General features: G+C 37.2%; 1 protein-coding gene across 1 annotated transcript in view; it reads left to right on the top strand.

The window, feature by feature from the left end:
• Window positions 1–9,913: 9,913 nt before the first annotated feature.
• SRBD1 (S1 RNA binding domain 1) overlaps window positions 9,914–16,073 on the top strand; it is a 2,028,107-nt gene continuing 2,021,947 nt past the window's right edge. The window contains exon 1 of the mRNA XM_044059932.1: window positions 9,914–10,060. The gene's annotated coding sequence lies outside the window, so the exon portion shown is untranslated. The remainder of the gene's footprint in view (window positions 10,061–16,073) is intronic.

The following is a 16,073-nucleotide window of genomic DNA, read 5'->3' on the forward strand; positions in this document are numbered from 1 at the left end:
GCACAGCTCTTTTGGGCATAACATCAGTTGTTAGAGTTCACAATTGCATTTCAAGGAAAGCACTGGGACAACTGTATACTAAAGTAATACCAAAAGATTAGGGGGGTATTTAGTTTTTGTAGGCAGTTGGTTATACCTTGTGTAAATACATCTGTAGACCCCTTAATTATGAATAGACAAGTGTGGTCTGTGTAAATATGTATTTCAGTTTGAGTGTGTTTTTGCCTGTGGATGTCCTTCTGTGTATAGAATTACAACATAGTTTAATTTACTTAAGTACAGATGCTCAGTCTGTATCTTACCAACTTTCAGATGATTAATAGCTCTCTATAACAATATTTTAATACACTGCCAGATGTTACGTGTGGCACATGTCATTTTCTGTTTACTATGGTATCAGTGGGTCTATATTAAAAGCACGAATGTTCACAAATGTGAATACAAGTACACTGACACATAAACATCGAAGTACTACAAGAGCAAAATATGTTAACAGTGAAAATCAGAATGCCGAACGTATTTCCTTGGCCAGCAGGGTGATCATGGGGAAGAGGAAATATATCCTTTTCCCTGCTGTAGTGCAATCTCAGAGTTGGCATATTTAAGTAGGGGGTATATGGGGGCACAGCCCCCCACATGGAGGGTGCAGGGGGGCTTGCCTCCCCTGCAAAAGTGTGTTTATTGAAGTTTGTTTACTTAGGTTTTCCTTACCTATATGGCGCTGTAGTTTTCCGAAATACGTTTGGCGTTCTGATTTTCGCTCTTTACGTCTTTTGCTCTTGTAGTACTTCGACATTTATGTGTTGATGTTCTTGTATTCATGTTTGTGAACATTTGTGCTTTTAATATAGACCCAATATCAGCTTCATTCATGCTATGCATTTGTAAGTATTCTGTATTCCACCAACAGTCCTGATGCTTAATTTCCTCTTTGTATTATATTTATAGGTTCATAGGTAGGTACTAGGCTATCGGCCCTGGGGCCTATACAAGCCCAGCCAAAAAGTTACCCTGGCTTTTGCCACCCAAGAAAATTATTTTATAGGTTCATAGGTAGGTACTAGGCTATCGACCCTGGGGCCTATTCATTATCTGTGGACCACCCGTGGTCTATGTATATTTTTATGAGATTAAACATTTAGATGTGCCACTGCCTGTTGCAAGAAGCAAATCAGTTATTTTACTTATTAGATCTTATTTAACAAAACTATATATTCTTTTGAAAAATCTGTATTCTGAGGGACCTCAGGTACAAAATACCATATAGCCCTTGAACAATGCAAAAGTTAGAAAATGTCAGAAGTATAAGACATAGCTAGAAAGGAGTCAATGGTTTGTACTTGCATAAATAAAATGTGGATATGAAACAATATATTAGGTCAGTGACAATAATGGATCAGTTAAGAAAGTAACCTTTTAAAATATCAGACTCACAATGTCATGTCCTGAAATATTTAGACTGTATAATCAAAAATCCAGTCTGACAGTGTGTAAATATTTGTGTGTACAATATAATAGGTAGCATGTTACAGAACCAGAGAAACTGTAGAGAAAATTCCAGTACTGTGATAGGTACTTATTTGTTTATCAGAAGTATTCTGTGTAGTGGTAACTGTCTAATTCATTATTATTAAAGTTATATTAGTTTGTTCAGCTTCTTTCATGACACATTAAACCAGTAATATTGTTTTAAATGAGTATTTTCAGCACTATAAATAACATAGTCCTCTATACTGTGATCATCTGCTGCGTGAGTATATTATATTTACACTGTACTTACATAAAGGCTAAAAGTTTCAATGAGCTATAATTAGGATGACTACAAGATGTCACTAAACAGAGATTAGCACCAGGTGTCTTTAAGTCTGCAGATGCATTCTTTTTCTTCCTCCCACTGCATTCTTCTTTCATTTTCTTCTTTTTATTATTCCACTTTTTAAAGATAATTAGCATAAATATGTTATTATATTATTTTATAATAACTTTTTCATTGAAACAATCCAATCTCTAGCAAATCAACTAACCTCCACAGACTCCAACCCTACCTCTAATCTACCCACTAATCATCCCTTATTTAGCTTCCAACCCATCTCTACCAGTTTCATCAAAACCCTAATAAAAAAAATTAAAACCTACAATTTCTGCTGACCTCCTCCCTGCACAGTACCTACAAATAGCTGCAGATGCCATTGTATACCCCATATCTACCCTGATCAATAGAACCTTATCCGAAGGTGCTATACCCTCCCTCTGGAAAATACCCCACTCCATAAAGGTGGAACTTCCACAGAATTATTCAACTATAGACCCATTGCTATTCTTTCCCCACTAGCCAAAATAAGTGCATACACAAGCAACTAATGCAATATCTTATACAGAACAACCTACTGTCTAACTCTCAGCATGGCTTTAGGCCACATCACAGTACCACCTCTGTCCTCCTTTCATTTACTAATTCCATCAACCACAACAGGAATGATAATAGGCTATCCTCAATCCTCTTTCTTGACATATCAAAAGCCTTCGATATGGTCAACCATGAACTTCTCATTCTTTCTCTAAAATCAATCTCCCTGAATAATCACGCAATCCAGTGGTTCCAGTCCTATCTGACTGGCAGACAACAGGCTGTATTATGGCAAGGCAAACTGTTCAGCCAGCTGCCTCTCACACTTGGTGTCCCTCAAGGCTCCATTTTAAGACCACTACTCTTTTCTGTTTTCATCAATAACCTTCACACTGCTATCCCCAAAGCTAACTGCATTCAATATGCAGACGATTCCACTCTGATCTGCTCAGCCTCCTCCCTATCTGACCTGCAAATCTTACCCCAAAACACATTCAATACTAATGAAAACTGGCTCTCCAACCAATGTCTACTGCTGAACCCCAATAAAACTAAACTTCTACTCTTCGCCCTCACTAGTAGATCCACCCCATTTTCTTTCTCTGTTACACCCAACAATGGTACCTCTATCTCCCCAGATAATCATACTAAGCTTCTAGTGGTTATTATAGATAATAATCTTAAATTTGACCTACAGATCAACTAAACCATACAGACCATCAATAAGAAGCTTGGATCTCTGTACAGAAACAAGTAATTTTTAATCCCATTGGCTAGAACTGCAATCACCCAGTCACACCTACTCTCTTCTCTTATATATGCCTCTCCTGTACTCTCCAACCTTAATAAATCTGAACTGAGTAAGCTCTCCCACAGCTACAACCATATTGCCAGATTCGTCACTGGCTCAACATACAGAACCCATCACTGCCAGAACCTTAAACAACTAGAGTGGCTAGAACTGCCCAGGTTAATTCAATTCAATCAACTCTTAATAACACACAAAATTCTATACCAACTTAAAGATACCCCCTCAGTTATAAATATTATAAAACCATATAACAACTTGAGGTCACTACGGTCATACAACAAACTACTGGTCCAAACCTACAAAGCTAATAACTCAGCTGGTGATTCCCTGTTTGCCAACTTTGTTGGCAAAACCTGGAATTCGCTCCCAAACTATAAAACCCTTCAATCCTCCCTAAGTATCTTCAAAAAAAGCATGAAACAGTATTTCAAAATAAACTGGCTTTGTCCCTGTACCAACCCTGATTAAGCTACAAAATGATAATCCTACCTAAATAGTATCTTAAATGTTTAATACTCAACAATGTTTTGTTCCAATCTGATGCTTTTTGTTTTTAATGTATCAGACCATGTAACTTGTGAGTCCCTATTGGGGGCATTACTAAACCATTGTAAATATACATAACTCCTTGACTTATATTTTACTATGTATCTAATTCATAGATTCATAGATTCATAGATTAGTACTAAGCTAGCTGCCCTTGCGAGCCATTTTAAGCTTAGCCAGTTATCCCTTGTGAGACTCAAACCCTGCACCTTGTGTTTGTAAGGCAAACACCTTAACCATTAGGCCACCCTCCCAACCCGTTTGTTGTGTAATCTTTGTAATTTTGTCTATTGGAGATTTTCTTCCCGCGCCTCCACTGAAAATGGACATATATCCAGTTGGATTATCCCGGTCAACAAATGTTAAATAAAATAAAATAAATAAATAATAAAAATAAAATAAATAAAAACTACATGGATATGTTTTAAAATTGACTAGATTAATTTTAAATGTTCTGTTTTTGTGTTTCTGTTGCTTGTTTTATCATTCTAAAAGTTCACTTCCTGTAAATGAGAGTTAAAGTTCAAAATGCATTTCCTGCAGCACAGGCAGCATGAATATTGAATCTAGACTGTTGCCACAACAGTCAGGAAATCCTATGTGGCACACCTCTTCACTAAGGGCCTTTCATCCAGAAAAAAAGGAGGTCATTGTCCCACTGTACTCATCCCTCATTAGACCCATTATAGAGTATAATGCCCCATTTGGTATGTACCTCACAAGACATCTGCAACAGCTGGAAAGGCCACAGAAATACCTCACTAAAAGAATCACAGGCCTAAAGCAGATGCTATATGCTGACCGTCTAAAAAAACTCCAGCTATACTCTGTGGCATATTGTCTACTCAGAGGCGATCTCTGCTTAACATACAAGGCCATGTCAAACCCTGAGCTGTTGGACATGCTCCACTTAAAGAAATCCCAATCCCTCAAAACTACACGCTCCAGGGATCTAAACCTTATCATCACAATGAACAAAACATGCTGGAGGGATAGGTTCCTAACCCAGAGACTCCCCATACTCTGGAATAGACTGCCCATACATGTCAAGCAGAGCACCTCATTGGCCCTCTTCAAAAGGAACCTTGATGATTGGATGGGGGATAGGAAATTCACCCCAGGGATCATGTCAGTCACCCTGATAGACAGGGGCACAGAGAAGGAAATATTGTGGGAAAACATTTCCAGGGAATTGTTATGGCTAGGCTTGCATAGGCCTTTGGGCCGATAGCCTAGTACCAACCTATGAACTTATGAACCTATGTTGAAAAACAGCTCGAGATATGTGAAAAAAAAATTCTAAAGTAATTAACTAACATTAACTGGTAAAAGGAACTGAAAAGAAGCAATTACTTTAAAAAACAGTCAATAGCATCTGTAATTCTTGAATAACAGCCCAAGTAATGAACAAACACCACAGAAGTTAAGCATATTAAAAGAAGGTGAAGTAATGTATAGAAGTGATTTTCATGCACCCAAAGCCACTGAACACAACACCCACTGCAAATAGATAAAGCTTATCACATAGAACCACATTCACCAGATAGAATAATCAAAAATAAAAAAAAACAGATTAATTGAAAGTATGTATAGAAAGTATATGTGGATTAGTTAAACATGTTAATATACACCCCCACACACATACACATTACTCTCTATGTTAGAAAATATTGTTTGAGAGGATTTTAATAAAATAATAAAGGGACTTATAAGTAACAGCAATAGTAATATATATACACACTATCTTGGATACTGTCAACCCCCCACCACCACATACACATTACTCTCTATGTTTGAAAATAATGTTAGAGAGAATTAAAAAAATATTAAGGGCACTTATAGCAATAATAAGATATATACACTATTTCAGATACTATAGAAAAGGTATTCTGATAAAGTAAAACATTTTTTGTTGGATTTACCATGTATTTGATGATGAACTGTAAGAGATGACAAAATTGAATACCTATGAGAAATCTATTTAGGCAAAGTAGAAAATGAGGACAACATTACTTTTATTTAATTAATTAATTTATTTATTTATTACTATTTTTGTCCTTCAAAGACCAGCCATTTCTTGTTGCTTGTGTCTTTAAGCTGACAAGAATCCAATCCATGTTTTTTGATTGATCACAAAGTTTCTTTTCTGGGAAAAGTCCATTGCATCTTCTATAGAATTAAAAGTTTTCCTGACCTTCTGCTAAAAAAAATCCTAATTCTGGCTGGAAAAATTAGTTCAGCTTTAAATGTTAGCTTTTTAAGTATATTATGAATGGAATACATGCTTTCTTTTGGTCATAACAGATGCAGTATAGTCACTGTCAAACCTGATGCTGTTGTTATTTTTATTGGAGAATTAGCCCAAGCGATCTTTAATACCAGGTCCTTGTCTTAATTGGAGAGAAATTTCACAATAATAGATCTGGGGAACCAAAGGATTTTTCTTCAAAGATAAAGTTGAAAGAGATCTATGGGTTTTCTCAATAACAAAAGAGAGAGTTTCTGGTAAACTTAGAATTTTAGGCATCCATTTAGTTAAAAACTGCAACAGATTGATCCTTCTTCCTTTTCTGGTATTCCATATATCCTAATATTATTTCTTCTAGATCTGCTTTCTATGTTCTTTAGTTTTTCCATAAGCAAAGTATTTTGTTTTAACATGAATTCTGTGTGAATCTCACCTTCTGCCATTTGCTATCCAGGTCATTTAATGTGACTTCTATTGCTGAGATCTGAACATATTGTTATTTTATGATCTCTTTTAACATTTCTGTTTGTTTCTTGGAATCTTCTTTTATATTGTCCATTTTGATCTCAAGTTTATCAAATTTCATAGAAGACTTCTGGATACTGCCCATTATATATTGTAGTTCCTTTTTCATCGAGTTGTCTTGAAAGTTCACTTTTGAGTGGATCATTTTGTTACAATAGTCAATAAAACTTTTGACAGGAACAAATCAAAGAAAAAAACATAAAAACATGATTTTTCTTTCAAATAGTCGCCTATGTTTGTTTAAAAGACTCAAAATGTACAGGAAAATAAGTTTTTATGTCTATATAATAAAATCTTGTCAGAATGATATTTCTAATAACTATCTTTATGTTTTTAAAACTATACGTTATTAACAACTGGGTAGACCTTAAATCTTTAAACTGGAATACATTCACTGAGATGATATTATAATAGTGTAAACGTTTCAGATTTCTAACAGCTCTAAATGGCAAAAATTCATGGCTATCGATCTCTAGGAAAATCCTAGAACTTACAAATTAAACAAAAACAAGTTGATAAACTAACCGTTCTAAATGGTGGTTTTACTTTGCCACGTACTTCAAATATTATATTACTGCTTCTTTACTATTTGCTACAATTTTTATGCTCCAGCATGCCTGTGAAACATCTACGATTATCTGTACATTATTTATATAGTTTATAAGTTTGTGGTTACATTTTTGTATTTTGTGTGTGTGTGAGCGCGCGCGTTTTCAAACCTTACTACTACATTTCCCGGTTAGAGGTCGCCACAGCGGAACTCTGGTCCGCCAATGCTTGGCAGTCGATTTTTATGGTGTCGAGTTGCCAGCCCGACGGCCCAACCTTCAGCGAAGGCACGCCCATTCACGCATGTCTTTCGGCGGCCACACGACCGAAAGACATGGGGAAATTTTTCAAACAAGTCTGTAATAAAATTTAAGACAAAAACACTCGTATTTGTTCAGATATTTTCTTTAATTATGATTTTCTGTAACTTTTAGATTGTACAACCCTTTAAAAGGTTACTGAAGTGTCCTTTTTCATACTGATTTTGGAAGAACGTCATTCATTTTATCTCATATTTGTCCCCTTTCCTAACACGATTATATGGTTAATAACGAAATCCTGCAGCAAATCGATATAATAATGCCAATTGCCAAACATTAAAGTTTCATACTTTATAATGTTCACAAAATGCAGCGTTCATGCAAAACCCGTTACCCCATTATCTTTTTAGGTGAATTAGAATATTTAAAGTATCACCCTTGCGTGAATGGGCGTACCTTCGTTGAAGGTTGTGCGTTAGGGCCGGCAACTCAGCACGTAAAAATAAACTGCCAATCATTAGCGGACCGGAGTTCCGCTGTGGCGACCCCTAACCGGGAAAAGCTGAAAGACGCCACAAAGTATCACTCTGCTGGTTGACCTTTGTACCCCTTATTTTTGACTTTGTCCGCAATCCTTAAGCAAAGGAGTTCAGAGCTATGGTAAAATGCAGTAAATAATAAAAAATAATCCAGAAAAATGTTTTACATATAAAAAGGAATACACTCGTATCTCCTTGCTGCAGTGGTTTCACCGTCAAGCGTTGCTAAGTAACAGAACGTTAAACGGAAATGGAGTTGCAAATGTTCTGGGCAGTAGACGACTTACACCTCTCAACAGTCCGATTTTCGTAGAAAGTCAAGATTTTTGGCTCTTATTTTGGTCTGTTCCACATAAAATGTGTGGTTTTCTGGCAAATTACTGGGAATATTTGAGGACTAATTAAGTCAAACAATGGCATACGTTTGAATTTCAGACTTCAAATCCTTCAGATAACGTATGTTAAAACAAACCATGTTACTGTAGCAACTTTCTAAGTTTATTAAGAGTAATATTTAAACCATGTACCTATTTCGGGCCCTTGTTTTCTTGGACATGGCATACATTCAGTTTTTAACAATTTTTAACTACAAATCTGCTCTGTCCACAGTCAAAAATAATGTTTTGAAATGAATGAATAAATAAACAACTGAACATAAGCCAGCTTATGTTATGCACCACCAAGGAGAAACAATTTGTTAGAAGCAGCAGTGATCACAAAGTCTGCATTGCGGGGTAAGATGAAAGCTATCAGTGTTTGCTTTAGTCGTGTTTCTCCGTTTTGCATTATAGCAAAAGGCAGCTCAAGAACCCAGTGATCGCAACTTTAAAATTTACCTAGTCTACTTAGGGTTGCCACCTTTTCAAATGGCTATAGTGGGACATTTTCAGGACACACATCAGATTTGACAGGCCGACACATACTCACGGTCAGTACAAAGGATAGAACTTTACATTTTTGCCTAAATAAAAGCTTATTCTTGTAGCAGTTTAGTTGCTTATTCTGTTTCTTGTAACATTTAGGTATTTTAGATACAGACATAACTATTTTATGCAACTATTACATAAAATATGGGACATAATTATGTCCTACAATCTCAGGACATTTGCCATTTTTAATATTTTTGGTCAGGACACAACTGCCCAAAGAGGGACTGTCCCTCGCAAAGTGGGACAGGTGGTAACCCTAAGTCTACTGGATGAGAACAACGACGCAGAAAGTGGAAACGAATTAATAGTAAACTCGAAATTGTAAACCCGAGCCAAATCTGATAGGCACACAAAACTAAAGGGTAGTTCACCAAGAACTAAAACAAGACTGGAACTGTAGGTTTATATAATATGTAAATAAGAATGAAGCTGTGGGTGGCAATGTTTGGAACTGCCATGCAGGATATTAAAATAAAAATGACACTATGTAAGTGACGTAATTAAAGTGGGCGCTGCTTTGGTTGGCTTGAATCAGAAACACGATGTCAAACAGTATTAGAAAAAAAGCATCTGTAATGGAAATTCCGCCCCACATGGGAGGGACGTTCCCATCAGTGCTAATCGCGATACTCATAATATTTAGTACCATGCTTCTTAACCTCTAGGCGCAGAAAGTCTGAGCAATGCCGAAAAAAAATTCAAAGCAAAGTCCTCAAAATAGGGACAACTTTCAAATATTGTTGTTATACATTTAGAATGCTACTAGAATAAAGGTTTTTGTGTTACCACATATTTTATTAAGGATTTGAAGTGTGAAACTCACATGTCTGTCATTTAGTGAATTAAATTCTCACTGATGTGCCAGATAACCACAACTTTTATGAGGAACAAATTAAAAATATGAGGCAAAAATCTGGACGGTCGAGAGTTATATTTAGTACAGTGCTTATGTTTGTAGACTAAAAGTCCCGGTAGTGCAATATATTGGCTTTTATCAGTGGCATACGTTTATATAAAACAAGAAGCATATGGTATTATAGGTGCAAGATAAACACGGTAGCTCAAAATACCCTTTAAGGGCACAATGCAAATCATGTTACGTACTGGGGGCATCAAAAGACGCACGTAGAAATGACGTCGTAGTAAGCCTTTACGGAGGCTCACATGTGCCATTTTTGTCAGAGGTGTTTATGGTTTCGACTTGCAGAACAGGACGAGCGGATTGAGGAGGGAGCCTTGAATTGTTAGAAGGGTAACAGCTTTATTGCAAACGTGTCACTACTGTGAAACCAGCAAAGACAAAAATGTGAGCTTCTTTTTTTTTATGCGTTGGTGCACGTTTCTTTTATTTATTTTCTTTAATCGTAGATAGACTGTTTATAGTAACAGTGAACGAAAATAATAAAACAGTTTTGAGCATCGTAGCAACTTAGGCTGGTGCACTCAACAGTTTTGCTTTAAGTCATGTCACCCTGTACAAGAACTCCTGTCACTTAGTTTCTATAGCACTGCATCGACCTGTTTCTGAAGTAATACCGGTTAAGTAGAGGAAAGTGAAGTTAACGTGTGTGCCCAGTTAAACAGTATTCGTATGTTTTGAGGCTAGTCAACTTTTGTTTGGCAGTACTTATTGCAATTGTGGGCTAATAGTCCGGTTGTGTGTTGGTTACATTCTTGAAATCCAGCCTTTGTTAGTTCACTTTTATTGGAAACTTTAGGAAAAAAAAAACTCTTTGGGATGGCCATGTTAACATTAGTAAAGTATTATGTAGTATAATGACCAGAGTGATTGCCTTAAAACCATTGTTACAAAATTCCTTTTATTATAGGCAACATTGGAATAATGCTGCCATGGGCCTCTTTGCAGAGCAGTGGCAAAGGGGTCTTACATGGCTTCTTCATATATATATATATATATATATATATATATATATATATATATATATGTACACATATATACCAAGATTTATAGGTTCCTAGAAGATTATTAGGTTAATGTGTAAGGGCCCTTATAAGTCTAGCCAAATAACTCTATTTTACCCAATATGTGACCCCTAGGTGCAAGAGAATGGCATGGATTTAGGCATGTGCAGTGAGTATCTTACATATTGCTCTTGCCCTTAAGGGGCATAGGCAGTACCCCATGTGTGAATTTGCGATTCCTGATCCATTCATCCAAACTGCATTTGAATAGGGCCAGGGAAGGGCTCTGCTTAATGTGAATAGGAAGTCTGTCCCAAATAAGAGGCAATCTGTGGGACACATCTGTTTGCCAGCATGCTTTGTTATACCAAGAATGTACTGCTCCTGCTGAATAGTTTTGATATATGTAAAACTATTTCCATCTTGTCATAAAAAAGAAACCGACATTGTTGACTTAGCCATCATCAGCCAGTATCCTCCACTCAGCACCCTAAACCATTAGCATAGGCTTAGTTGCTTTATACTACGTCTATACCTTGTTTTTTTCACACCACAGTAACTCATTTTAGAGGGAACTGCAGTAGATAGTCATGTTATGACCAGTGATGATAAAGTTGATCACTGCCCCACGGAGTTCACATAGCTTTGAGGGTGATGAAGATCTGTTTTTCTTAGAAAAAGCTCAGGGCTCACCAAAATCTCTAAAACAATTATATTTGCAATCCTAGAGTAAGTCTGACAATCTGTTAAATCAGTGCAATAATGCAAGTATTTATTATTGTTGTGTTTGTCATCTGTGTCTATAGAATTTTGTGTATTATTGCCATGTTAAATGTAGTCTATGTTTTGTATACACATTGAACCCAAAGAAATATAATTTTGCTCAGTTCGCACTTGTGTGACTCAAAGTGACAAAGTTTACTTTGACTTCAGCTCTTTCTTGAATAATGTGACTTTATCAGTAGCATAACATCATGCAACTGGAACAAGTTTTTTTTTTTTTAAACGTCTTTCACAAATAGCAAGTGAAAATCGGAGACTGTTTAACTCTTCTAAGACGGTCACTAGCTTCATGTATATCTAGTTTGTTTGCAAGAGGTTGGGCAGTCCTTTTTTAAAAAGTTTTAACATGAATGTATTAAGTAAGAAATTGGACTTGAAAGGGATGGGAAGCCATGTGAATGGAGAGGCAGAAATCTGAGGACGGTTGAATGGATCTAAGATTTTTATTTTCAGTTTGTTGTAAAGCAGTGTTTTGACCTGAGGAAAGAACAATAATGGGTAAAGAATATTCATGGCTTGGGACTAAAACATTTATAGTAATGGCTCGTTTAGCTTCATTAGTAAGCTGATGAGAACGAGTGTATGATTCCTTAAGTTGTAAAACTTTAGGTGGTGTCAAATTGACATATTCTTGAAAGGTTAAATTCTTATCCAGTAGTGGTCCTAGGTATTTTATTTTTTTGCTAATTTTTTTTGTCATGCAGCTACTCCTGTGTCTTTCCTCATTTGCTGGGTTTACCGTTCTCTTTTGATTCTGTCAGACTTTCTCTGTATTAGAAGAAAAAATCTGTGATACACTGAGCCTAAAGAAGTATGTAAGCTGAGGAAGTGCTCACTGTGTGTGCAATAAACTGTTGGTTTGAAGGAATGACATTGTGTATCCCAGATTTTTCTTGTTTTACTTTGTTGTTTTTAAAGTTCAGTGCCAGGTGTTGGTTCAGTTAGTTTTTTTTTTTTAGCTTTTTATGTTAGATTATAAAGAAGTCTGTTTGCTCACAGATGAAAGTGCTCTTTCTATGTGCAGTATTTTTTTTTTTGAAGGAATAACACAGTATATTATGAATTTTTCCTTGTTTTACTTTGTTGTATTTAAAGTATGGTGCTAGGTGTTGGTCTGTTTAGTTTTTATTTCATTGTATTAGTGTTCTGGCCAGTGAAGAGATTGAGCTTTCCTGGGAAAGTGTCATACTCCTGCTATGAGGTATTTTTCTTTTGTAGTCCCACCCCTGCATAGTCCAAGCAACATCCTGAGTGTAGGAACTGCAGTGGCTAAGCACTGATCTATTCCTTACTTTTGCCAGGATCTGATCTCAGCAAGACACCCTCCCAGCAGCACTCATGTTTGTTTCCCTGGACTCAAAGCTTTATGTGTCCAGCCCCCCCCCCCCCCAAGATGGGCATTCCTTGCCAGCACCTCAGATTCCCAAGCTTCTTCTCCAACCAAGGGCTCCTTTGCCATAGTTAGTGATTTATCCCTGTATGTCACAGTGCTGGATTAGTCCTAGATACTTTTGATCTTTTGCGAGTAGGGTAAAGTCTCACCTGGATCTGAAACTACAAGGGTGATTGCTTTAGTTAGTTTTTTGCAGTCCCATATACAGTGTCTATGCGTTTTACTAATATAGGTAATCTATTATAGTGAGGCCAATTCCAGACTGAAGAGAAATGATTTGTAATGCAATGGCCATTTCTTGAACAAACATGGGTAGCTGTAAATACCATTTCATTATCTTATATGACAATGCTAAGTGCAGTAAACCACAAGGTATACTATTACTGCAAAGACAGAGAAGTAGCGGGCCAAGCACTGATCCCTCTTCAATGCCAGAATGAGTAGATCTTATATGACAATGCTAAGTGCAGTAAACCACAAGGTATACTATTACTGCAAAGACAGAGAAGTAGCGGGCCAAGCACTGATCCCTCTTCGATGCCAGAATGAGTAGATCTTGTGAGAGTGTCAGTAATTGTGAATTTCTAATTGACAAATAATTCCTGAACTAGGTGGACATTCTTCAGACAAACCACAGTCACCTATCTTGTCCAACTGAAGATTATGGTTAACATTTTTTTTTTTTTTAAGTCTAGGAAGATTGCAGCATTTAGAAGCAACTTCTCCATGTTTGAGAAGATGTGCAAGGTTATGGAGAAGATTTTAGTATGTATATTGTATTCAGGGCATAAAAACACGATGGGGGTAATTCAGTAAAGTTTACACGGAGATAATTTCCATGTAAGCATAGTAGCACGGCTCGAACAAGGAGTCTGGAGCCTGTGCGGTCCAGGAAACAAGGCTGGGGGAGTGCACGAGCCTCCCAGCACTATTCCAGCACGGAGGCAATGGAATAATGCAAATTACCTCATTTGCTAGTGAAAAACATGCAAATGAGGTAAATTTGCAATCCGGAAAGCACACAGGCATCTGTGTAGGAGCCATGTATGCGATTACTAACTGTGTACAGGACTGCAAAAATAAAAATGAGGCCGTGACAACTAAAAGTAAAGCATGTATTATCTGCATTGGCATGCAAAAGTTTTTTTTTTTTTTTTTTTTTTTTTTTGCAGATTTCGGCTGTTTAAGCAGAGTGCAGTGTCAATCAAACATGCGATCGTACAAAAAAAAAAAATAGTAAAAAGCCAATATAAATGTGAAACTTAATTTTTACGTTATACTGGCCAGCATGCAGACTCATAACAATGACAGGTAACAGAGGTTGCTAAGGAGAAAGGCTCTGGTGCAGTGGTGTAACTAGGGTATAAGCAAGTAGGTATATGTAAATGAGCCAAGTTTATTGAATAGCAAAATGGGACACTGTGTTTGCGGGTACTTAACCGTGTAGGGTCTCTAATGTGGTGGTGTAGGCAGAAGAAGTAGCTGACATGAAAAGGAGGTATGTCATGCTTTCTGTATTTTGCATTACCATGGAGTTTCATGAAGTGTATGTGGCCTGCAACTGACATGCTAATATTTGATATAGTTTTGTGTGTGTGTGTGTGTGTGTGTGTGTGTGTGTGTGTGTGTGTGTATATATATATATATATATATATATCTGTATTGGTGTATATGTATATATATATATATATATATATATATATATATGTATAAAATGGTTGTATTTTTTTCCCCACTGTATTTGAAGTTTAAGTGTAGCTGAGTGGGTTTGCGTGCCACGGCACTTTGCTCAACAGTGCTCAAACGTCATGAAAAAGCTATATAGACTTGTATAGCTGAAATCTTTACTGGCGAGTTAGCTTAGTGATTCGAGTTTCGGCTTTGTGTGCAGTAGGTGCACAGTTCAAATACCAATTCAGGCCATTCAGCTTTTACATGGGAAAGCATTGTTAATTTTTTATTTTTTTTTTATTTAATGAATGTAGTAATTGATATTTGTTAACCCACGGTAGTGTAGCTGGTCCAAATTTCCAGTGTTAGTGGATATATGATGTGAACTCACCCATGTAAACACAAGTGTCCCATACAGTACAGTCACACCCCAAAGTAATGTAATCAAAGCACATAGGGCTGTCATGTGAAGTAAAATATATACACTTAATAATATGTCAGTAATGAATAATTATGTCCAATTCATTCATTTTTTACATGAAAACTGAGCAATGCTCAGCAGTGCTTAGTCAGTTTGAGCATTGCTAAGAAGTTTAATTATAAGCAGCATTCAGCCCAGCTAAGTGGATTTATGCACCACTAAGCACTGCTCAGCACTTCTGAAGCTAGCTAAGCAAGGGGGTGTGTCTGAAGCTGCTTAGCTGGTATCAGAAATGCTGAGGGTGTTCCTATCCAGGGGAGGGCCCTGTCTACTCAGCAATGTTCACATTAGCTGCAACAGTTTTAAAGGCCTAAAACTGGAGGAAATGGGAACACATTTAAAAGGAAATAACAGACTAAAGGCAACCAACTAGAAATGACTAATAAGCCCTCTGCCACTTACAGTGACCCATTCAAAGCCCTCAATAATAATAGCTGGTAGGTGGAATATATCATACTCAGCCAATCATGCAGGCAGCATCTACAGCACACCAGTATAAAGTATGCAAACACCCTGCAATCTGATTTTCCCACATACTTAGCACTGTTGGAGTGCACACTTGGGGAAAATGATAGGGGCTGCTGCTGCTTTGCTACTTCTCTACGTGCTACAGAATGAGTGCTGTGATGACGATGATGCTGACAACCAGCCCAGACTAAGGAGAAGAGTATTCAGACCCGGGGTAACCTTTCAGGGGCTACATGAGCTGGAAATAGTAGAGCACTACAGAGTGGACAGGGATGTACGTCAGCAACTCACTGAGCTCTGCCACCCTCACCTCAGACTCAATCCTAACAGACGGGAACCCATCCTAGTTGAAACAAAGGTATGTGTAGCCTTAAGAATACTAGGTACAGGTACTTTCCAAAGACCTACTGGGGACATCATGGGGGTTTCACAGGCACTGCATCAGTTCCTGGATGTCATGGTAAGACATGCCAGTGAGCACATTTATTTCTCCAGCCCCCTGAGGAGAGGACCAGCAATGTGCATCTTTTCCACTGTGTAGCAAACTACCCGGAGGTATTGGGTGCCATAGACTGCACCCATGTCCACATCAAAGCACCA

Source organism: Protopterus annectens, chromosome 1.part0, assembly GCF_019279795.1.
Source record: "Protopterus annectens isolate FY-2018-M chromosome 1.part0, PAN1.0, whole genome shotgun sequence".
Taxonomy (NCBI): domain Eukaryota; kingdom Metazoa; phylum Chordata; order Ceratodontiformes; family Protopteridae; genus Protopterus; species Protopterus annectens.